Here is a 25,490-nt window from a genome sequence, read left to right as displayed (position 1 = left end):
GGAGGTGCCGCTGCTACAGGAGCTTCGCTTGTTCTCAATTCTGGAGACTTTTCAAGGGTCCGGCTGGATACTTCTGCACGGCTGTCTTCAAACCCCAAAAAAGTCTCATCCGTTAACCCTGTAGACTCAAACAGTTCGGGTGATGGGTCCACAAGGGTAGTGTCTTATTGAGGCTCTTCGGTCACAGTCCCAGAGCTCCTGGAGAGATGACGAGCTGGTGGTGGCCTGCGCGCAGGAGATGTAGTTTGGCGCCCAGCTGGTGGTGTGGTTGCCGACGGTGTCTGGCGCACAGGTGACGTTCCGCGCACTGATATCTGGCGCGCAGGTGATGGTCTGCGCGCTGACGATGTCTGGCACAGGTGACTTTCTGCGCGCTGATGACGTCTGGCGCGCAGGTGACTTTCTGCGCGCTGACAATGTGTGGCGCGCAGGTGATGATCTGATCGCTGCCGATGCTTGCTGTGCAGGTGATGGTCCGCGCGCTGCAAGCATATAAAAGATTTAGTACAGCTCATCTGAATGTATTCTTACCATCAGGCCTCCTTTTGGACTGCTTATCTCCCGCCGTCTTCCGTCTTCTGGGCGGTTCTTCCTCCTCGGGAAAGCCAGCAGGACGGCTGGAGTCCACACCTCCGCGAACTCCTTGGACCATGACAGGGTTCATGCGCCTTTTAATAACGTCCTCCCAGGGTAGCCACTTCAGATTGAGAGCCGGACCACCTCCCGTAGCTGTCTCATGTAGGCGCTGAATCCCCATCTTCTTCTTGGTCTGTCTGCGGCAATCACTGTACCGCTTCATGCAGTTTCTGGTGCTCCGGCGGTTTCCAGATACTGCAGTGACTTGTCTCGCGATGGCATCCCAGATGTTTCGCTTGGTCTTAGCTGCTGTGGTCTGTGCCCTTAGTCCATACAGAACGTCGTAGGACCTGTCGACGCCATCCACTAGGGCACAGTTTTCTGCCTCAGTGTATCTGGGTCCACGCGGCTTCTTCGGTCCTGCATCTTCACCAGAGGCTTCCTCCTCCGACTGCTCCTCTGGCTGGCTTCTTGCCTTTAGGGATTAAAAAAAAAAACATGCATTTAATAAGATCGGTATGTACCTGTGAGTGTCAGTATCCCTGGCAGTGCGCAAAGATACCTGTAGGTGTGCATGGCAGTGCGCAAACTAGGGTGTGTCAAGTTGGATGCTATTGTGTCTGCAGATGTTGTGAGTATTTACCTTTCTAGGCTTTTTCTTTTTCTTTGGTCGGTCGTATCCTCCTCCTGGGTTGGCTCCCACTCCTCGTTGCTATGCAGGGAAAGTTCTTCTGAGGGGTGGGGGGAAGGGGGGGATCGGGCCCGCTTGTCCCTGGACATCTCTGTTGTAAAAAGAAAAAATATATATTTTTACAAATTTAACACACATTACAAAATTACATGCAACCACACGTCATGCTGCTGGGACCCCAGTTCTCAAGCAGGACCAAACACACATAAAAAAAAAAACAGCCAAATAAGCCAAAACCCCCGTACAAGCATCCCGGCCTGCACATGCTGGTGGTCAACCAGTGCTAACACAAACTGGCTGACACAAACAAAATGGCTGACAAACACAGTCACCCCAAACAAGTCAAAAAGCATCCCTGCACATGCTGGAGGTCAACCAGTGCTAAAATAGGAGCAAAAAAACATGTTTGGCAAACAAACGACATGACATGTCGACTGCATGGCTGACACAAACACGCTCAAAGTCACCCCAAACAAGCCAAAAAGCATCCCTGCACATGCTGGAGGTCAACCAGTGCTAAAATAGGAGCAAAAAAACATGTTTGGCAAGCAAACGACATGACATGTCAACCGCATGGCTGACACAAACACGCTCAAAGTCACCCCAAACAAGCCAAAAAGCATCCCTGCACATGCTGGAGGTACACCAGTGCTAAAATATGAGCAAAAAAACATGTTTGGCAAACAAACGACATGACATGTCGACCGCATGGCTGACACAAACACGCTCAAAGTCACCCCAAACAAGCCAAAAAGCATCCCTGCACATGCTGGAGGTACACCAGTGCTAAAATAGGAGCAAACAAACCTGTTTTGGCAAACAAACAACATCACATGTCGACCGCATGGATACCGACACGCTCTAAAATCACCCCAAACAATCCAAAAAGCATCCCTGCACATGCTGGAGGTACACCAATGCAAAAGCATGACCCAAAAAGTCATTTTATGGAAAAAAAAACATGAAAAACTACCCCAAAACACAAAACTCCCCCCAAAAAATGCAGCAATACAAAAGGGAGTTATATACACATACCTGCACACATATACATACCCCAAACACCCCAAAGCAACGCCACATGTACACCTCATGGCAACCCCCACTACACAAACACATACATGCAACACCAGACCCACATGTGGTACTTACCTAAAAATGTAGAAATCGCTCCAAAAATGACTCTCCTCCGGGGTAACAGGTATCCTCCTGTCTGTCCTGGATTAAAGCCTGCTGGGTGTCCAAACGATACCACAGCAAACAACAACCAATTTGCTAGCTCTGCACCTCCACACACCTCTCTGCAGGTTCACAAAATGGCTGCTGAACACGCAGCAAACAAGCCCTAATAAAGGGCTCAAAACGGCGGGAAGTCGAATTCAGGACGCCCACTACTCGACGATTGGTCCGTTATTCGACAAGGGGAGTGTCGAATGCGTTTTGTATTGAATATGTTGAATTCATGGTCCCGGCGGGAGGGCTGCCGCTGTCGAGTACAGTCGAATTTTAAAACGGACGTAAAAAAGGCGCAATTAGTCCGGAATTGCATATACCCCTATATGTCTCAGTAGAATTTTTTTTTAGAAACTATGCTCAGTTCAACATTGATAGATCAGCAAACCCTTTTTCACATGCATATAATATTGAAGATAATTATATGTCAGCAGATAGTAACAGTGGGGTATTGTTTCAAAACACTGACGCGTTTCGTCCTAAAAGGACTTATTCAGGGGGGTAATCTGTACAGTTAAAATTAAATGAAATGGTCTCATTCATGTTGTGAACGGGTCCATTCGCAATTGAATATCCCACAATGGAGTACTCCACTTTAGGTGAACATCTAACATTCATTAATGTGTTTACACTCTTGTGTAGTGATGTGTCTGACTCCCAAAGTGTGAATGTTCACACTTTGGGAGTCAGACACATCACTACACAGGAGTGTAAACATCCTCTGCAGTGACCACATGTCACCTTCCACAGTTTGTCCTGCTGTCTCCCTGCATCCTCGAGTTCCCGCCAACAGTCCAGCATAGTCGCCATGATGGAATGGATAAGCTGGTCCAGTCTCCTCCACTCAGTGCGCTCAATGACAACACCTGACTCCAATAGCCAGTTGAGTTTTAGCAGCTGTGTAAGAGTTCTTCCTCTGCATTGGCTCACAGGTCTCTTGTGCTGTGAAAAATAGACTAGAATTATGCCCTTGGTGCCAAAAGACCATGGCCCTCATTCCGAGTTGTTCGCTCGGTAAATTTCATCGCATCGCAGCGTTTTTCTGCTTAGTACGCATGCGCAATGTTCGCACTGCGACTGCGCCAAGTAAATTTGCTATGAAGATAGTATTTTTACTCACGGCTTTTTCTTCGCTCCGGCGAACGTAATGTGATTGACAAGAAATGGGTGTTACTGGGCGGAAACACGGCGTTTTATGGGCGTGTGGATGAAAACGCTACCGTTTCCGGAAAAAACGCAGGAGTGGCTGGAGAAACGGGGGAGTGTCTGGGCGAACGCTGGGTGTGTTTGTGACGTCAAACCAGGAACGACAAGCACTGAACTGATCGCAGATGCCGAGTAAGTCTGAAGCTACTCTGAAACTGCTAAGTAGTTTGTAATCGCAATATTGCGAATACATCGTTCGCAATTTTAAGAAGCTAAGATTCACTCCCAGTAGGCGGCGGCTTAGCGTGTGTAACTCTGCTAAAATCGCCTTGCGAGCGATCAACTCGGAATGAGGGCCTATGTCCCACCATGGATTTCAAGAAAAAAAATGTTCTTATGACTCTTTAAGTATGAAGAATCATACAGAAAATTCATCACCATTGTGCTTTAATCTGCAAATCCATGAAAATATTATAAAAAAATGTTTTAGCAAAAATCATGTTAATAAGACAAATGTGCGCCGGGATCTTTTTTCCTTACTTTTTTCTTCAAGCTGCTAAAAATGGTTAACACATTTCTAATGATCACTTTAGTACAGTACCTTGGTAACCACAGTCACATGTTGCAAAATGTACTGTAGTGAGCAGAGAGACTTATGGGCCCTACACACTTGGCGATATTCTGAAAGATATGAACGATCTCGCTCATAAATGAACGAGAACTCGTTCATATCTTTCAGTGTGGAGACTTAAGCGATGAACGATGCGCGTCCCCGCGCTCGTTCATCGCTGGTCTCCCGTCGGCTGTGCATGCAGGCCAATATGGACGATCTCGTCCATATTTGCCTGCACTTCAATGCAGCCGCGTGACGGGGGGAGTGAAGAAACTTCACTCCCCCCGTCACTGCCCCCCCGTCGCCGGGTCGCTCGTCGGCCGTATCGGCCGTCGGGCACCTCGGCGGCGCATCGCCAAGTGAGTAGGGCCCTTTACAATAGAGGAAGACTTAACAATGAGTGATTTTCTTGATATTAATTGTTATGAATCTTAAATGGTGCTCCAGCCAATCAGCTCCTAACTGTCATGTGTTTGAAGTACTCCTGGAGAAGTGAGCCTCCACTGTGAAGATAGTGTGTAAGAGTGCTCACCACAAACACCTCCCGTCCCTCCTCCACGGGACACTGCAGTCTGCAAGTAGGACATCGGGACGACTGTACCCCCCTAACTGTCCCAAAGTAGGACAGTTTAGGGGGTATGCCAAAAAGTTAAGCTTTTTTAATAGTTGGGCCTCATTAACTAATGACATTAGCCAGTGTAGCCTTTGAATCATACTTGCCTACCTGACCCTCTCCATGAGGGAGAAAATGCTCTGTTCCTGGACTTTCCTGGTAATGTATGATTGCCATCACCTGTGGTGAGCTAATTAATTGATAAGAAAGGTGTTTCACCACAGGTGATGCCAATCATACATTACCAGGAAGGTCCAGGAACAGAGCATTTTCTCCCTCATGGAGAGGGTCAGGTAGGCAAGTATGCTTTGAATCTCTCTCTGGTACATTCACATGAGTGGCCTGATAGTCATACACATGCATTAAGGAGCCAGGTCCAAACGCTATAACTTTAGTTTTTACCCTTCGCCAGGTAACTCAGAACTTCTGTCTCAGCGTAAGCCCTACAGTGTCGGACTGGGGCATGAAGGGCCCACCGGGGGGATTCTGTTGTAGGGGCCCATGCTTAAGGGTGTGGCTAGGTTCCAGTGGGGGTGTGGCCAGCCACCACAGAGGTTTGGCTAACCATTACAGAGTACATGTTCTGTGCCCCTTTATAAATATATAATAAACAATATTCTTGTGAAGTATAATGTAACATATGTATAATGCATAACTCAAGTGCACCCGGATAAAGTCTGGAACCTGATCCCCAGAGAAGAAGGAGGGGCCACAGGGAGTGGGGCCCACCGGTGGTCTCTCCTGTTTCCCTGTGGGCCAGTCCGACCCTGAAGCCCTATAAAAAAAAAGTTGTGGAACGAGCATTACAAATCGTTGAGAGATGTGGCTATAAGTAATGCTAATTTTCAGGACAGTAACGCAATTATTAATATATATACTCCCTGCTCTTAAAAATCCATCTACAGTATATGATATTTTTGCTTTATCTGAACTAAAATGCAGCACAAAGAAGAGAATTGCACAGCCCGCTGTAACGGTGCAGCACAACTGCCGATAGGTAAAAATAGGACAATAATTAAGTCATTAGAAATTTGACTGTAATCCTAAAGATGTAAAGTAAACTACAAGGGAAGAACAAATCCCACTTAACAAGGAGCTGGCCAGCATCCCAGTGAATAAAGAGCATCAGATGCACCCCACGTGGGATACTTAGCTTGTGTTTACTTTGTAAAAATAGCTTACACGTACAGAAGTGGTGCAGGACCTTGTGTAATGTTTCTTCATTCCCCAGCCAAATGCAACTTATTGGATTGCACTTGGCTGCTGTGTCTCTCTCATTTAAAGCAGCAGGTGTAGTCCTTGTGCAATTCTCTAGAAAATAATAATAGTGCTGCAGGAAGTGCTAATTACCCAGCTAAACGTTTTTACTTAGTACTGAAAGCGGAGTCTGTGTCGCGATTTTAGATTGTCAGCTTTTGCATAATGGAGAACTCAACATATATCAGATTTTAACAACTACGTTCCCAATTTAGACTGCATACCCAAATCGATAAGATTATTCCCTGCCTAATAATACAGGAGTCAGTCTCCTGCCTAAAATACGGGATTTATGTATACTGTTTAAACCTATCAGCTTAGAAAGCCAGGCATTACTCATGGAAATATTTTTAGGGTAAAAAATTAGTAGAAGAGGTTTAGGGAAACGGCCAGTCCCCAAACACCAGGCCCCCTGGAACCCCAAAATTCCTATTCTGCTGAGGCAGTGACAGAGGTTAGTTGCAGTATGTCTAACTTCTTACCATACCTGTAAGTGCTGTAATAAATCTATAAGGCAGCAGAAAACTTTGAAATATTGAGTCTGGTTCAGAGGTGGATGCTATTTTGATTACTTTCGCAGTTGTCCAATGGCTGTGCATCTACATATGCAGATCTGGGAGATGCAATGTCACTCTCACTGCCCCAAAAACAAGTAGAATGATTGACATGCTGCCGGTGTTGGGGGAGGGGGCTCAGCAATGGGGAGCATTCCAGAAAACTCTCATTTTATGGGCTTGCCAAAGCCAGTGGCTGTGTCCTCAGATGCAGCTTCACTGGCCCCTGCAGTATGATTTGGCTAGACATTCTGAGTAGCTTAAGGGTTACTCAGATTTCCGAACACAGCAGCAGATCAGAGAATCCAGCAGCAGGCATCTTCTTACTTAAAAAGATGCAGTGGCACTGCATTAGCATCCGCCTCTGAATCAGCCCCATTATCATAGGCGTGCGCACCGGGGGGGGGGGGGGGGGGGGTCCTGGTGCGCACAGGCACCCCTTTATGTCCAGCACCTCACGCACACATGCGCACACGCCTGTTGCTACTGCCACCGATTCCCGTCTCAGTCTGACACTGAACTTGCAGGGAGGAGAGCGCTGCGCACGTCTCTCCTGCCCCTCACTGTGTGTCCCCGTCTCCGGCAGTCATTTACAATGTCTCTCGGCTGTCAGCCAATTAGAGCTCACGGGCCGGCTTTTGATTGGCTGCCGGCACGTGAGCTTTGATTGGCTCACAAGCCGTCGCCATATTTCAACTGGCCGCTGGAGACAGCCAGGGACTCAGTGAAGTGAGGCACAGGAGAGATGCGCACTGTGCTCTCCTTCCCTCAGCGCAGAGAAAGAAATTGGCGACACTGGCAACAGAGGAGGGTGAGCACAAATGGGGGCATATGTATATGCACCACTGGGGGCATTTATGTATCTGGCACCACTGGAGGCATATGTATCTGGCACCACTGGGGGCATTTATGTATCTGGCACCACTGGGGGCATTTATGTATCTGGCACCACTGGAGGCATTTATGTGTCTGGCACCACTGGAGGCATTTATGTATCTGGCACCGGTGGGGCATATGTATCTGGCACCGGTGGGGCATTTGTGTATCTGGCACCTCTGGGGGCATGTGTGTATCTGGCACTGCTGGGGGCAAGTGTGTATCTGGCACTGCTGGTGGCAAGTGTGTATCTGGCACTGCTGGGGGCAAGTGTGTATCTGGCACCGTGGGGGGCAAGTGTGTATCTGGCACCACGGGGGGCAAGTGTGTATCTGGCACCGAGGGGGGCAAGTGTGTATCTGGCACCGAGGGGGGTATTGAGTAAGGTGCACTGCTGGGGGCATATGTTTATATTGATTTGAGTGCCAATAGGCGGTGCTAGATACGCCCAATAGGTGGTGCTAGACAGGCCCAGTAGGTGGTGCCAAACACACCCCTCCGACGGTGCACCCCCTAATAAAATGTTCTGCGCACGCCTATGCCCATTATGCTGTATTATAAATTATGGGACACGTATATAGAAATGTGTTGATCATCTATGATGTGTGGCTATTACATAACAAAGTTACTGTAGGAAAATTTTGCATCAAGATCTTAACACGACAGAAGTTTGCGCTAAGATGGTTCCAAGGCTTCTCACTGCCGAGCAGAAAGAAAATCAAAAGCAAATACATACAGACATTTTTTAGATAAAGTTTTTACCTGTGATGACACATGGATCTTCCAGTACGATCCTGAGACAAAACGCCAGTCCATGCACTGGAAAACACCGATATCACCAAGAATGAAGAAAGCACGTCAAAGCAAATCCAAGTTCAAAGCCATGTTGTTTTCTATGACATCAATGGTGGTATTTTAGCAGACTGGGTACCAGAAGGCGCAACAGTGAATTAACATTACTCCAAAAATGTTCTAGCCCACACAGCTCTCTCTGTGAAGTAGTTTTTGGCCTTGAAACAGATTGCAGTGCTAGAACACCCTCCATACTCACCAGACCTAGCACCGTGTCACTTCTTTCTTTTCCCTATTTTCAAATCTGTACTAAAGGAAACCCGTTTTGCATCAGTTACTGAGGTAAGTAAGAAAATTACGGAGCTGTTGAGACAGCTGACAGATAATGAGCTACTGTACAATGCAATCTCGAATCAAATGAGAACCTTAGTAAATTTCCACCTTAGATTCCCATTTATCAAGAATTGCATATGTAATGCACTCTTGGTATGACAGTAGCGCCCAGAATCGCATCGTAGTATGCCATTTTAACGGCGGGATATATTAAAGAGTCCCCGCAGTGACAAGTGCTCCTAAAAGGCCCATCCCTGCGACTGTGTGCAAGTGTACCTAGAAGAATTGATGCTGTTTTGAAGGCAATGGGTGGTCACATCAAATATTGATTTGATCATTCACTTTGCATCTTGTTAATTTATAAACAAATAAACTATTAACACTTATTTTTTTGAAAGCATTCTTTAAGAACTTGATACTTACTTACAAAGCCACCTTGTAAGTATCAAGTTATTAAAGGAGTTACATTTAATAATAAGATAGATAGATAGATAGATAGATAGATAGATAGATAGATAGATAGATAGATAGATAGATAGATAGATAGATAACACCAGTAAAGGGTGGATACTAACAAAGTGGTCTTTGTAAGTATTAAAGCTCCCAAATTAATTACATTCTGTATATTTAATAACATTACATTTGTAATACTGATCTATTTGATTAGGCCATATGAACATTCAAGCCATTTAAATCTACCATCAAGCATCTTAAATAGAGAACTCAATAACAGATTATAAATAAAGAATTAACTGCAGTACCTACAGGAGAAGAATTCTCCTCAGGAGAAGAAATATCCCTTTATTTACCATCTACAATTTGATCTAAAAGTAAGTAACCAAAGGGTGATACAGTTGACCACATTATCAATCTGTGCGTGTCTAATGAATATATGGACATATGAGTTTATAGACATCAATTTAACTCTTTATTGGTCACCCCCACAGCATTGCGTGTTTTGTAAGTGTGGCCATTTAGCAACAATATCTATAAAGGGTTCATACAGGATGCATAATCTTATCCTTTATGCAACATGCTTTCTATGTAACCAGTATGTTTTAGCTCAGATCTTGTGTTTCAACTAGCCATATTATGATACCTTATATATGTATATATTTGTTGTGATTGACGAAACGCATTGGGTAACTATCGTTAATCTTAATTGGAGCGACTCAAATCTAATTGAATTCCCCAGAAAGGGGCTATTAACAAGTTGAAATACATGAAAAAGGATTTACCATGTTTATGATTTAATGTAAACATTGTTAAGTGAATTGATATAATTTTATGGGGTATATTCAATTAGTGTCGGATACTCTCCAACACTTCACTATTCAATTTGCAGGCATTTCCGAATCGGTATTGTCAAGAACGGGCCAATAACCTGTCGGAAACGCCCGCAAATTTGACAAAAAGCGTGGATCCGCGACTAACCCCTATGTAACATACATAGGAGTCTATTCAATTAGTGTCGGAATTTCTGACAAGTCGGAAAAACGGCACTAGAATTGAATAGGTCGAATCCAGATTTGAGCTAAAAAAGTCGAAAAATGCAGTTTTTCCGACTTGTTGGAAATTCCGACACTAATTGAATAGACCCCTATGTATGTTACATTTTATGTGTGATATGTTTTAATTAATTCTACTGTATATCATCTTTACCCGGTGTACCTCGGACATCATTTGTCTTTTGGAAACACTTATCTCTTATACAAATTAGTAAAATTTAAAGCAAACAGTGCTAAAAGTAAATATTAATTAGCGCTCCTCAGGATATATTAATATAATTTCTATCCTTGGTCTTTACTGGCAGAGAGACAATACCTGAGGCTAGCTGCTGCCCTGATTGTGAAATCTGAGGTGAAAGTGAGGTTGTCTTGGCGCTTATCTGGTATTACTTAAATAATAAGATTTTACTTACCGATAAATCTATTTCTCGTAGTCCGTAGTGGATGCTGAGGACTCCGTCAGGACCATGGGGATTAGCGGCTCCGCAGGAGACAGGGCACAAAAATAAAGCTTTAGGATCAGGTGGTGTGCACTGGCTCCTCCCCCTATGACCCTCCTCCAAGCCTCAGTTAGGATACTGTGCCCGGACGAGCGTACACAATAAGGAAGGATTTTGAATCCCGGGTAAGACTCATACCAGCCACACCAATCACACCATACAACTTGTGATCTGAACCCAGTTAACAGTATGACAACGTAGGAGCCTCTGAACAGACGGCTCACAACAATACCAACCCGATTTTTTTGTAACAATAACTATGTACAAGTATTGCAGACAATCCGCACTTGGGATGGGCGCCCAGCATCCACTACGGACTACGAGAAATAGATTTATCGGTAAGTAAAATCTTATTTTCTCTAACGTCCTAGTGGATGCTGGGGACTCCGTCAGGACCATGGGGATTATACCAAAGCTCCCAAACGGGCGGGAGAGTGCGGATGACTCTGCAGCACCGAATGAGAGAACTCCAAGTCCTCTTTAGCCAGGGTATCAAATTTGTAGAATTTTACAAACGTGTTCTCCCCCGACCACGTAGCTGCTCGGCAGAGTTGTAATGCCGAGACCCCTCGGGCAGCCGCCCAGGATGAGCCCACCTTCCTTGTGGAATGGGCCTTGACAGATTTAGGCTGTGGCAGGCCTGCCACAGAATGTGCAAGTTGAATTGTGCTACAAATCCAACGAGCAATCGTCTGCTTAGAAGCAGGAGCACCCAGCTTGTTGGGTGCATACAGTATAAACAGCGAGTCAGATTTTCTGACTCCAGCCGTCCTTGAAATATATATTTTCAATGCCCTGACAACGTCCAGCAACTTGGAATCCTCCAAATCGCTAGTAGCCGCAGGCACCACAATAGGCTGGTTCAGGTGAAACGCTGACACCACCTTAGGCAGAAAATGAGGACGCGTCCGCAGTTCTGCCCTGTCCGAATGGAAAATCAGATATGGGCTTTTATACGATAAAGCCGCCAATTCTGACACTCTCCTGGCTGAAGCCAGGGCCAGTAGCATGGTTACTTTCCATGTAAGATATTTCAAATCCGCCGATTTGAGTGGCTCAAACCAATGGGATTTGAGAAAATCCAAAACTACATTAAGGTCCCACGGAGCCACTGGGGCCACAACCGGGGGCTGTATATGTAGTACTCCTTTTACAAAAGTCTGGACTTCAGGAACTGAAGCCAATTCTTTCTGGAAGAAAATCGACAGGGCCGAAATTTGAACCTTAATGGACCCCAACTTGAGGCCCATAGACAATCCTGTTTGCAGGAAATGTAGGAATCGACCCAATTGAAATTCCTCCGTGGGGGCCTTCCTGGCCTCACACCACGCAACATATTTTCTCCAAATGCGGTGATAATGTTGTGCAGTCACCTCCTTCCTGGCTTTAACCAGTGTAGGAATGACCTCTTCTGGAATGCCTTTTTCCCTTAGAATTCGGCGTTCAACCGCCACGCCGTCAAACGCAGCCGCGGTAAGTCTTGGAATAGACACGGTCCCTGCTGAATCAGGTCCCGTCTTAGAGGTAGAGGCCACGGATTTTCCGTGAGCATCTCCTGAAGTTCCGGGTACCAAGTTCTTCTTGGCCAATCCGGAGCCACGAGTATCGTTCTTACTCCCCTTTGCCGTATACTGTAATTCTCAGTACTTTGGGTATGAGAGGCAGAGGAGGAAACACATACACTGACTGGAACACCCACGGTGTTACCAGAGCGTCCACAGCTATTGCCTGAGGGTCTCTTGACCTGGCGCAATACCTGTCCAGTTTTTTGTTGAGGCGAGACGCCATCATATCCACCTTTGGTTTTTCCCAACGGTTCACAATCATGTGGAAGACTTCTGGATGAAGTCCCCACTCTCCCGGGTGTAGATCGTGTCTGCTGAGGAAGTCTGCTTCCCAGTTGTCCACTCCCGGAATGAACACTGCTGACAGTGCTATCACATGATCTTCCGCCCAGCGAAGAATCCTTGCAGCTTCTGCCATTGCTCTCCTGCTTCTTGTGCCGCCCTGTCTGTTTACGTGGGCGACTGCCGTGATGTTGTCCGACTGGATCAACACCGGCTGACCCTGAAGCAGGGGTTTTGCCAGGCTTAGAGCATTGTAAATCGCTCTTAGCTCCAGTATATTTATGTGAAGAGACATCTCCAGGCTTGACCATACTCCCTGGAAGTTTCTTCCCTGTGTGACCGCTCCCCAGCCTCTCAGACTGGCATCCGTGGTCACCAGGACCCAGTCCTGTATGCCGAATCTGCGGCCTTCTAACAGATGAGCACTCTGCAACCACCACAGAAGAGACACCCTTGTCCGTGGCGATAAGGTTATCCGCTGATGCATCTGCAGATGCGATCCGGACCATTTGTCCAGCAGATCCCACTGAAAAGTTTGTGCGTGGAATCTGCCGAATGGGATTGCTTCGTAAGAAGCCACCATCTTTCCCAGGACTCTTGTGCATTGATGCACAGACACTTTTCCTGGTTTTAGGAGGTTCCTGACAAGTTCGGATAACTCCTTGGCTTTCTCCTCCGGAAGAAACACCTTTTTCTGAACCGTGTCCAGAATCATTCCCAGGAACAGCAGACGTGTTGTCGGGGTCAACTGAGATTTTGGAAAATTCAGAATCCACCCGTGTTGTTGCAGCACTACTTGGGTTAGTGCTACTCCGTCCTCCAGCTGTTCTCTGGACCTTGCCCTTATCAGGAGATCGTCCAAGTAAGGGATAATTAATACGCCTCTTCTTCGCAGAAGAATCATCATTTCGGCCATTACCTTGGTAAAGACCCGAGGTGCCGTGGACAATCCAAACGGCAGCGTCTGAAACTGATAATGACAGTTTTGCACCACGAACCTGAGGTACCCTTGATGTGAAGGGCAAATTGGGACATGCAGGTAAGCATCTTTTATGTCCAGGGACACCATAAAGTCCCCTTCTTCCAGATTCGCTATCACTGCTCTGAGTGATTCCATCTTGAACTTGAATTTTTGTATGTACAGGTTCAAAGATTTCAGATTTAGAATAGGTCTTACCGAGCCGTCCGGCTTCGGTACCACAAATAGCGTGGAGTAATACCCCTTTCCCTGTTGTAGGAGGGGTACCTTGACTATCACCTGCTGAAAAAACAGCTTGTGAATGGCTTCCAATACCGTCGCCCTGTCTGAGGGAGACGTTGGCAAAGCAGAGTTTAGGAACCGGCGAGGGGGAGACTTCTCGAATTCCAACCTGTAACCCTGAGATACTACCTGCAGGATCCAGGGGTCCACCTGTGAGCAAGCCCACTGCGCGCTGAAATTCTTGAGTCGACCCCCCACCGTTCCTGAGTCCGCTTGTAAAGCCCCAGCGTCATGCTGAGGGCTTTGCAGAACCCGCGGAGGGCTTCTGTTCCTGGGAAGGAGCTGCTTGCTGCCCTCTCTTACCCTTTCCTCTGCCTCGGGGCAGATATGACTGTCCTTTTGCCCGCTTGTTCTTATAGGACCGAAAGGACTGCGGCTGAAAAGACGGTGTCTTTTTCTGTTGGGAGGGGGTCTGAGGTAAAAAGGTGGATTTCCCGGCAGTTGCCGTGGCCACCAAATCCGATAGACCGACGCCAAATAATTCCTCCCCTTTATACGGCAATACTTCCATATGCCGTTTGGAATCCGCATCACCTGACCACTGTCGTGTCCATAAACTTCTTCTGGCAGATATGGACATCGCACTTACTCTCGATGCCAGAGTGCAAATATCCCTCTGAGCATCTCGCATATAAAGAAAAGCATCCTTTAATTGCTCTAAAGTCTGTAAAATACTGTCCCTATCCAGGGTATCAATATTTTCAGTCAGGGAATCCGACCAGACCACCCCAGCACTGCACATCCAGGCTGAGGCGATGGCTGGTCGCAGTATAACACCAGTATGTGTGTATATACTTTTTAGGGTAGTTTCCAGCCTCCTATCAGCTGGATCCTTGAGGGCGGCCGTATCAGGAGACGGTAACGCCACTTGTTTTGATAAGCGTGTGAGCGCCTTATCCACCTTAGGGGGTGTTTCCCAGCGCGCCCTAACCTCTGGCGGGAAAGGGTATAATGCCAATAACTTTTTTGAAATTAGCACTTTTCTATCTGGGTTAACCCACGCTTCATCACATACATCATTCAATTCCTCTGATTCAGGAAAAACTACCGGTAGTTTTTTCACCCCCCACATAATACCCCTTTTTGTGGTACTTGTAGTATCAGAGATATGCAAAGCCTCCTTCATTGCCGTGATCATATAACGTGTGGCCCTACTGGAAAATACGTTTGTTTCTTCACCGTCGACACTAGATTCAGTGTCCGTGTCTGGGTCTGTGTCGATCGACTGAGGTAAAGGGCGTTTTACAGCCCCTGACGGTGTCTGAGACGCCTGGGCAGGTACTAACTGGTTTTCCGGCCGTCTCATGTCGTCAACTGATTTTTGTAATGTGCTGACATTATCACGTAATTCCATAAACAAAGCCATCCATTCCGGTGTCGACTCCCTGGGGGGTGACATCACCATTACCGGCAATTGCTCAGCCTCCACACCAACATCGTCCTCATACATGTCGACACACACGTACCGACACACAGCAGACACACAGGGAATGCTCTATTGAAGACAGGACCCCACTAGCCCTTTGGGGAGACAGAGGGAGAGTTTGCCAGCACACACCCAAGCGCTATAATATATATGGGAACAACCCTATATAAGTGTTGTATCCTTATAGCAGCTTAAATATAGTAATATCGCCAAAAAAAGTGCCCCCCCTCTCTGTTTTACCCTGTTTCTGTAGTGCAGTGCAGGGGAGAGTCCTGGGAGCCTTCCTCACAGCGGAGCTGAGCAGGAAAATGGCGCTGTGTGCTGAGGAGAATAAGCCCCGCCCCCTATTTCGGCGGGCTCTTCTCCGGAGTTTGTGAGATCTGGCAGGGGTTAAATACATCCATATAGCCTCAAGGGCTATATGTGATGTATTTTTAGCCATAAAAAGGTATTATACATTGCTGCCCAGGGCGCCCCCCCAGCGCCCTGCACCCTCCGTGACCGCTGTGTGAAGTGTGCTGACAACAATGGCGCACAGCTGCAGTGCTGTGCGCTACCTCAGGAAGACTGAAAAGTCTTCTGCCGCCTGCTTCTGGACCTCTTCCATCTTCGGCATCTGCAAGGGGGGTCGGCGGCGCGGCTCCGGGACCGGACTCCATGGCTGGGCCTGTGTTCGATCCCTCTGGAGCTAATGGTGTCCAGTAGCCTAAGAAGCCAATCCATCCTGCACGCAGGTGAGTTGACTTCTCTCCCCTAAGTCCCTCGATGCAGTGAGCCTGTTGCCAGCAGGACTCACTGAAAATAAAAAACCTAAAAACTTTTTCTAAGCAGCTCTTTAGGAGAGCCACCTAGATTGCACCCTGCTCGGACGGGCACAAAAACCTAACTGAGGCTTGGAGGAGGGTCATAGGGGGAGGAGCCAGTGCACACCACCTGATCCTAAAGCTTTATTTTTGTGCCCTGTCTCCTGCGGAGCCGCTAATCCCCATGGTCCTGACGGAGTCCCCAGCATCCACTAGGACGTTAGAGAAAAATAAATATATACAGTGGATATATCCATATTTTGGAATGGAGGTGCAACACTCAAAGTTTAAAGAAACACATAAAGCCACTGGAATAGCTTACAACGTTTCAGTGCACGTTAGACTGTCGTCAGGTAGCATACCATGAACCAGGGTATTGACCTATGCCCCACGTGTTTTTCATCATATAGACAAGTGACAGGAGAGGTCTAGGGGTATACTGACGAGTATAAATGACCCATGGATTGTGTAACACATTCCACCTGGCATTACTAGGGGGCAATTTTCATCACTCTAATAGTTACTGACAATATGCTACTCATGAACCACAGTGTCGCCGTTACTTGCAGCTGGAGGACAGCACGGCACATGGACTCTGCCATCTTTGGAGGGGACCAGAGAGGGTAATGACTGAGAGGCGGCATCATGCAGACGGGACCTGACAGAGAGAACAGCATCCCATACAGGGCGCATCAGCCAGCACACAATGTCTTTGCGACAACGCTGCTGGTTTGTTCCCTGAGGGTACCGGTGACAGCAGGAAATGGGGTACACCAGACAGATAGACCCAGTCACCCCCTCAAGTCTTGCAACCAGGGCACGTGCACCCCTAGATTTCCCCCCTCCCCCCAGCTGCAAGTGGGTCATTTCTGATATAAATGTGTGCTGCATCTCTTATTTCTTGTTTGCATTCTCTCAGTTTTGATTCACCTGTGATTCAATAAATAAGGTACTAATAATAACAACATAAATATCAGTTTTAATACAACGAAGGGAACAGTTTTTAAGTAGACACTAGTTTCATAGGTAAGTGTATTTTAAAGTGTACTATAACAGTGCTACAACTTCATGGCAACATTTTTGCAGTCCATTTGTACCAGTTGCACAGTGATAGTAAATATTCAGCAATGGGTCATATTAAACTTTCTAACTGTGCCTCCTTGGAGAACCAGGGTGAGGAAGCCCTACTGAGAGGTGGAGAAATCAAATCAGGGTGGAGAAATCAAAGTGGAGAAATATAAGTGGTTTTTCAGCCTTTACTGTACTTAGCCTGTACTTCTTATCAATCATATTCAACCCCTGCAAAGACTGTGACCTAACGTCTATCTTCATTTTCATCACACTTGGTATTTGGCCTACATATTAAGGGATACAAGGCTGACATAGCCTGGCTAACATAGGCAGGGTGGAGAAATCAAAGTGGAGAAATATAAATTGTTTTTCAGCCTTTACTGTACTTAGCCTGTACTTAAACTGTACGAAAACTGAAAGGAAACATCAAGCACCAACAACAACAACAACAACTACAAATGAACTTCTTTGCAACTTCTAATGTATGTATACATGTAATGATTGGCTTGTAATTGGCATTGCATGTGTGGGGAAGTTGCACAGTGAAACAGTTTATTATTGCATGCTCTCTAGTGTTTACCTCCTTTGATCATTTGGCCATTGTGGTCAGGTGTACTATATCTTTACATTTAGTGAGGTGTAGTTGTGGTCTAAAGGACAGAGGGTGATTCCTTATTAGTAAAAAAAACACACAAAAAAAAACTGAGCAACATCCCCAAACAGGTAATTTCAACTTTAAACTTGTCATTTATTTTGTACGGTCTGGACATGGCTACTAATAACAAATGCACAGACAAAATTCTTAAAGCTATGTGTGCAAATGCTAGGAGCTTAGGAGACAAAATTCCAGAGCTAATTGCGATAATGACAAGGGATAACATGGATTTTGTGGCAATTACAGAGTCATGGTGCAATGATAATCATGACTGGGACATAGCTATACCAGGATACAATTTATTTAGGAAGGATAGAATAGGAAGAATAGGAGGAGGGGTAGCAATGTATGGAAAGAAAAAAGCATAAATGCTACTTTAATACAAAATATTGAAGACAAAACTGAGGCCCTTTGGGTCACCATAGAAACCGGGGAGAAGGACATTATTCGCATTGGGGTGATCTATAGACCACCAGGCCAGGGACAGGATTTGGACAGGAACCTATTGTTGGACATCACTAAAATTGCTTTAAAAGGAGAAGTCATAATCATGGGAGACTTTAATTTACCTGATGTAAATTGGGAGGGGTCTTTTGCATGTTCAGCTACAAGTGGCAAATTTCTACATTCCTTACAGGGAGCATCTCCCAATCAATTGGTGAGGGAGCCCACTCGCAAAGACTCAATATTAGATTTAATTCTTACAAATGATGATAGGATATCTGACATATACAGATGTAGCCACATTTATCTTGACGGTTAATAGGATTAACTGTGATTGGCCAGTCAGACTTAATCCCCTGCTGTAATGGCTTAATCCCCTGCTGTATTGTTCTCTGTATTGTATTGCAGTTGAGAACAATAGCTGAAGGGGTTATGCTAATAAATCAGGGCCCTCATTCCGAGTCGTTCGCTCGGTAATTTTCTTCGCATCGCAGTGAAATTCCGCTTAGTACGCATGCGCAATATTCGCACTGCGACTGCGCCAAGTAATTTTACAATGAAGATAGTATTTTTACTCATGGCTTTTTCTTCGCTCTGGCGAACGTAGTGTGATTGACAGGAAATGGGTGTTACTGGGCGGAAACACGGCGTTTTCGGGGCGTGTGGATAAAAACGCTACCGTTTCCGGAAAAAACGCAGGAGTGGCCGGAGAAACGGGGGAGTGTCTGGGTGAACGCTGGGTGTGTTTATGACGTCAAACCAGGAACGACAAGCACTGAACTGAACGCAGATGCCGAGTAAGTCTGAAGCTACTCTGAAACTGCTAAGTAGTTTGTAATCGCAATATTGCGAATACATCGGTCGCAATTTTAAGAAGCTAAGATACACTCCCAGTAGGCGTAGGCTTAGCGTGAGCAACTCTGCTAAATTCGCCTTGCGACCGATCAACTCGGAATGAGGGCCCATGTTGTGACTAGGCACAGAAAACTACTCAAGATAACGGTGGATACATCTGTATGTGGGTGAGCACCTGGGATCCAGTGATCATCAAGCAGTATGGTTTAGTATAAAGACAGGATCCAACTCCTGTCACACAAAAACAAACGTGTTGGATTTTAGAAATGCTGACTTTGCAAAAATGGGGAGATGTTTAAGTGATTCACTGGCGGACTGGGGGAACTTGGAAGGAGTGCAGGAGAGGTGGGAAAAACTGAAAAGTGCAATACTAAGTGCAACAGACCTTTGTATCAAAAGGGTTAGGAAAAGCAACAGGAAAAGGAAGCCAGTGTGGTTCACAAAAGAAGTGTCAACTAGTGTGAAAGCAAAAAAGATGGCTTTTAGGAAATACAAACAGACTCAAAATAATAACAACAAAGAGGTGTATCTTGACAGATGGAAGGATGCTAAGAAAGTGATCAGACGTGCAAAGGCAGAAGCTGAGGAGAAAATGGCCCAGTCAGTAGATAAAGGGGGCAAAACTTGTGTTAAGTATATAAGTGAAAGGAGAAAATCAAATTGAGGAATAATAAGACTTAAGACAGAGAGTGAGCAATTGGTGGAGAGAGACAAGGCAATAGCATATCACCTAAATAATTAATTTTGCTCAGTATTTACTACAGAAGAAGGGATGGGGCAACAGTTAATTTGCAGGGACATTCATAAAAATACGGTAGATGAAAGTACATTTACAGAGGAGAAGGTCCTAACAGAACTTTCAAAACTAAAAGTGAATAAATCAATGGGACCAGATAGGATACACCCAAGGATACTCAAAGAGCTAATAGATGTGCTGGTTACACCTTTAACAGAATTATTTTACCATTCACTAAATACAGGTGCCATTCCAGAAGACTGGAAAAGAGCAAATGAAGTTCCACTGCACAAAAGTGGAAGCAAGGAAGAAGCAAGTAACTACAGACCAGTAAGCCTTACATCAGTAGTAGGGAAAGTAATGGAAAAACTATTAAAATAAAGAGTAGTTGAATATCTTAAATCAAACAACTTACAGGATCCAAAACAGCATGGATTTACTGGTGGGAGATCATGCCAAACAAATCTTATTGACTTTTTTGACTCTGTGACGAAAATAATAGATCAAGGGGGAGCTGTAGATGTAGCATATCTAGACTTTAGTAAGGTATTTGACACTGTCCCACATCGCAGACTGCTAAATAAACTTGAAAGCATCGGGGTGGATTATAAAACAGTTAAATGGATAAGAACCTGGTTGCAGGATAGGAAACAGACAGTTGTAGTTAATGGAGTGCAATCTATGGAGGGAAATGTTACCAGTGGAGTACCCCAGGGATCTGTACTTGGTCCAGTTCTCTTTAATATCTTTGTTGGTGACATTGCAAATGGTATTGAAGGAAAGGTATGCCTTTTTGCAGATGATACAAAGATATGCAACAGGGTAGACACACCGGGAGGGGTAAAACAAATGATTGATGACCTAGGTATGCTTGAGAAATGGTCAAGAACGTGGCAACTACAGTTTAATGCTAAAAAATGCAAAATCATGCACTTGGGTCTCAAAAACACAAAGGCTAAATATAGTATCAAGGGTACTATAATGGAAACTACTGAGGAGGAAAGGGATTTAGGAGTCACTATTTCAAGTGACTTGAAGGCAACAAAGCAATGCAACAAAGCAATGAGAAAGGCAAGTTAGATGCTTGGTTGCATAGGGAGATGAATCAGTAGCAGGAAAAAAGAAGTGATAATGCCACTGTATAGGTGTATAGGTCATATCGCCAGAAGGATATAAATACATTAAAGAGTGTACAAAGAAGGGCAACTAAAATGGTGCATGGCCTACATCACAAAACTTACCCGGAAATGCTGAAAGATCATACCATTTATAGTTTGGAGGAGAGAAGGGAAAGGGGGGACATGATAGAAACTTTCAAATATATCAAGGGTCTTAACAAATTTCAGGAGGGAAACATTCTTCAAAGGAAGAGAAGTAATAGAACTCGAGGACATACAGTGAGACTGGAGGGGGGAAGGTTCAGGGAAAATGTAAGGAAAAATTACTTCACAGAAAGGGTAGTGGATAAGTGGAATATCCTCCCATCAGAGGTGGTAGAGGCTAAGACTGTAGAGCAATTTAAACATGCTTGGGATAGGCATATGAATATCCTTACAAAGAATTAAGGTTCAAAAAGGGTTGAGATTGCCTAAAGGATGACAAAAAAAAGGGGCAGACTAGATGGGCCAAGTGGTTCTTATCTGCCGTCAAATTCTATGTTTCTATGAGAGGTTTGCAGGAAATTGCGTCATTGCAGCCAGGTTCAGTTCACTTGAGAAGTGTGTGGGATCCGGGTTGGTTGTCTACTGTCCCAGGTTCCCAGAAGAACCCTCAAATTTGGAAGTGTACCGGATATTCCAAAAGAGATTTCAAGTATGGGTTATACTGTATTTCTAGTTAAAAAGTATTTACAGAGCAACTGTACTGTATATCACAGAAACACGTCAGGCTTCAAGGGCAGTTTTCTATAGAGATTATATATGTGTATTCTAAATGATGTCAGCGCATAAGATTGTCCTTCTTCTATGTAGTCCCTATTGTATAAAATACAAATATCAAGTGAAATCCAGAAAACTAAGATGCTCTGTCCTCCCCTTAGTATGTTTCTTGTGAGTAATGTTATGTAAGCAGCCAGAAGATCAAGAAGAATATTCTCTGTGCAGGGTCAGCTGAACTACAGCAATGTGAGTGGCACACATCAGTGGGGTATATAAAATATAACAGCAGCACACAAATGGTTACCACTAACAATACTCAGCTGTAAGGCAAGATAGATTACTATTGCTGTACCTGCTGCTGGAAGTGGACGCAATATGGCCGTAGCTGTCATTCCAGGATCAGCCAATTGAAAAGTGGCGTTCTTAACATATTTCATTTCTTGTGCTTAAAATTTATGTCATACTTTAGCTCTTATGTGCTTTTAGTTCCAGGAAACCGTTTATTTCTGCTGGTCGTAATTTTTCTCTCTCCACTTTCATAAAAGCAGTTAATTTATTATACATGATCATAGCTGCACTGCATGTTATTTGTTTTGTTTTCCGATTAAAAAGCATCTGTTTTTAGTCTGAGTTTATGGTTTCTAATAAATAAGTCATTTTATCTGATCAGATCACATATATCCTGTACATACATTGGGCTGCAGCATTACAAAGGAATATATTTCTAATTGAAATGACATATACTGTAGGAGCTGATTCATAGTTGCAGCTGCTGAAGTCTGGAACGCACTACTGCGCAGTCTGGGCAGATTTATCAAAGTGTTAAAGTGGAGAGAGATTTAAAGAGTCTATGTGCTAAGTCTTGGGCCAGTATTCACTAAAAATCCGAGTTTGGCCGATTTGTGTTTTTTTTTCTAAGTCCCAATCCGGGAATTCACTAAGCACCAATCTCGGCAGTGTCTGGTCTATTCGTAATGGTTTGAATGACAACGTTCCGAAATACGAATGAATAGACCATCGGTCAAACGCGGCTGTTATTTCATAGAATACGGGAATTCACTATTCATTCGTATTTGGGTGTTAGTTTCTGAGTGCTCAAGTGCGGGTCTGTTTTTTTTCGATTCGTTAAAAAAAGCAGCAAAAAAAATAAGATTTTACTCACCGGTAAATCTATTTCTCGTAGTCCGTAGTGGATGCTGGGGACTCCGTAAGGACCATGGGGAATAGACGGGCTCCGCAGGAGACTGGGCACTCTAAAGAAAGATTTAGGACTATCTGGTGTGCACTGGCTCCTCCCCCTATGACCCTCCTCCAAGCCTCAGTTAGGAACTGTGCCCGGAAGAGCTGACACAATAAGGAAGGATTTTGAATCCCGGGTAAGACTCATACCAGCCACACCAATCACACCATATAACACGTGATAGGAACCCCGGTTAACAGTATGATAACAATTGGAGCCTCTGAAGAGATGGCTCACAACAAAACCCGATTTTTGTAACAATAACTATGTACAAGTATTGCAGACAATCCGCACTTGGGATGGGCGCCCAGCATCCACTACGGACTACGAGAAATAGATTTACCGGTGAGTAAAATCTTATTTTCTCTGACGTCCTAGTGGATGCTGGGGACTCCGTAAGGACCATGGGGATTATACCAAAGCTCCCAAACGGGCGGGAGAGTGCGGATGACTCTGCAGCACCGAATGAGAGAACTCCAGGTCCTCCTCAGCCAGGGAATCAAATTTGTAGAATTTAGCAAACGTCTTTGCCCCTGACCAAGTAGCTGCTCTGCAAAGTTGTAAAGCCGAGACCCCTCGGGCAGCCGCCCAAGATGAGCCCACCTTCCTTGTGGAATGGGCTTTTATTGATTTAGGCTGCGGTAATCCTACCGCAGAATGCGCCAGCTGAATAGTGCTACAAATCCAGCGCGCAATAGACTGCTTAGAAGCAGGAGCACCCAGCTTGTTGGGTGCATACAGGATAAACAGCGAGTCAGTTTTTCTGACTCCAGCCGTCCTGGAAACATAAATTTTCAGGGCCCTGACTACGTCCAGCAACTTGGAATCCTCCAAGTCCCTAGTAGCCGCAGGCACCACAATAGGTTGGTTCAAGTGAAAAGCTGAGACCACCTTCGGGAGAAACTGAGGACGAGTCCTCAATTTTGCCCTATCCATCTGGAAAATCAGATAAGGGCTTTTACAAGACAAAGCCGCCAATACTGAAACCCGCCTGGCCGAAGCCAGGGCCAACAGTACGACCACTTTCCACGTGAGATATTTTAATTCCACAGTCTTAAGTGGTTCGAACCGATGTGATTTCAGGAATGCCAAAACCACATTGAGATCCCAAGGTGCCACTGGGGGCACAAAAGGAGGCTGAATATGCAGAACTCCTTTGACAAAAGTCTGAACTTCAGGCAGTGAAGCCAGTTCTTTCTGGAAGAAAATCGACAGAGCCAAAATCTGGACTTTGATGGACCCCAATTTGAGGCCCAACGTCACCCCTGCTTGCAGGAAGTGTAGGAATCGACCCAGTTGAAATTCCTCCTTCGGGCCTTCATGGCCTCACACCAAGCAACATATTTCCGCCAAATGCGGTAATAATGTCTTGCGGTGACATCCTTCCTGGCTTTGATCAGGGTAGGGATGACTTCCTCCGGAATACCCCTTTCCTTTAGGATCCGGTGTTCAACCGCCATGCCGTCAAACGCAGCCGCGGTAAGTCTTGGAACAGACAGGGTCCCTGCTGCAGCAGGTCTTGTCTGAGCGGCAGAGGCCAAGGGTCCTCTGCCAGCATCTCTTGAAGTTCCGGGTACCAAGCTCTTCTTGGCCAATCCGGAACCACGAGTATGGTTTTCACTCCTCGCATTCTTATTATTCTCAGTACCTTGGGTATGAGAGGTAGAGGAGGAAACACATAAACCGACTGGTACACCCACGGTGTCACTAGAGCGTCCACAGCGATCGCCTGAGGGTCCCTTGACCTGGCACAATATCTTTTCAACTTTTTGTTGAGGCGGGACGCCATCATGTCCACCCGTGGTCATTCCCAACGGTTTACCCGCATTTGGAAAACTTCTGGAAGAAGTCCCCATTCTCCCGGGTGTAGGTCGCCCATCGGAGAATCCTTGTGGCTTCTGCCATCGCCATCCTGCTTCTTGTGCCGCCCTGTCTGTTTACATGGGCGACCGCCGTGATATTGTCTGATTGGATCAGTACCGGCTGGTTCTGAAGCAGGGGCCTTGCTTGGCTTAGGGCATTGTAAATGGCCCTTAGCTCCAGAATATTTATGTTAAGCGAAATCTCCTTGGAAATTTCTTCCCTGTGTGACTGCACCCCAGCCCCGAAGGCTGGCCTCCGTGGTCACCAGGACCCAGTCCTGTATTCCGAATCTGCGGCCCTCTAGTAGATGAGCCCTCTGCAGCCACCACAACAGCGACAACCTGTTTCTTGCCGACAGGGTTATCCGCTGTTGTATCTGTAGATGGGACCCGGACCATTTGTCCCACAGGTCCCACTGGAACTTCCTTACGTGGAACCTTCCGAATGGAATCATGCTTCGTACGAAGCTACCGTTTTTTCCAGGACTCGTGTGCTTCCACTGGAAGAAACACTCTTTTCTGGTCTGTGTCCAGAATCATTCCCAGGAACAGAAGACGTGTCGTCTGGACCAGCTGTGACTTTGGAATATTGAGAATCCAGTCGTGCTGTTGTAGCACTTCCCGAGAGAGTGCTACCCCCACTACCAACTGTTCTTTGGACCTCGCCTTTATCAGGAGATCGTCCAAGTACGGGATAATAAAAACTTCCTTCTTGCGAAGGAGT

This window comes from Pseudophryne corroboree, chromosome 10 (genome assembly GCF_028390025.1).
Source record: "Pseudophryne corroboree isolate aPseCor3 chromosome 10, aPseCor3.hap2, whole genome shotgun sequence".
Classification (NCBI taxonomy): domain Eukaryota; kingdom Metazoa; phylum Chordata; class Amphibia; order Anura; family Myobatrachidae; genus Pseudophryne; species Pseudophryne corroboree.
This window is presented reverse-complemented; position numbering follows the sequence as displayed.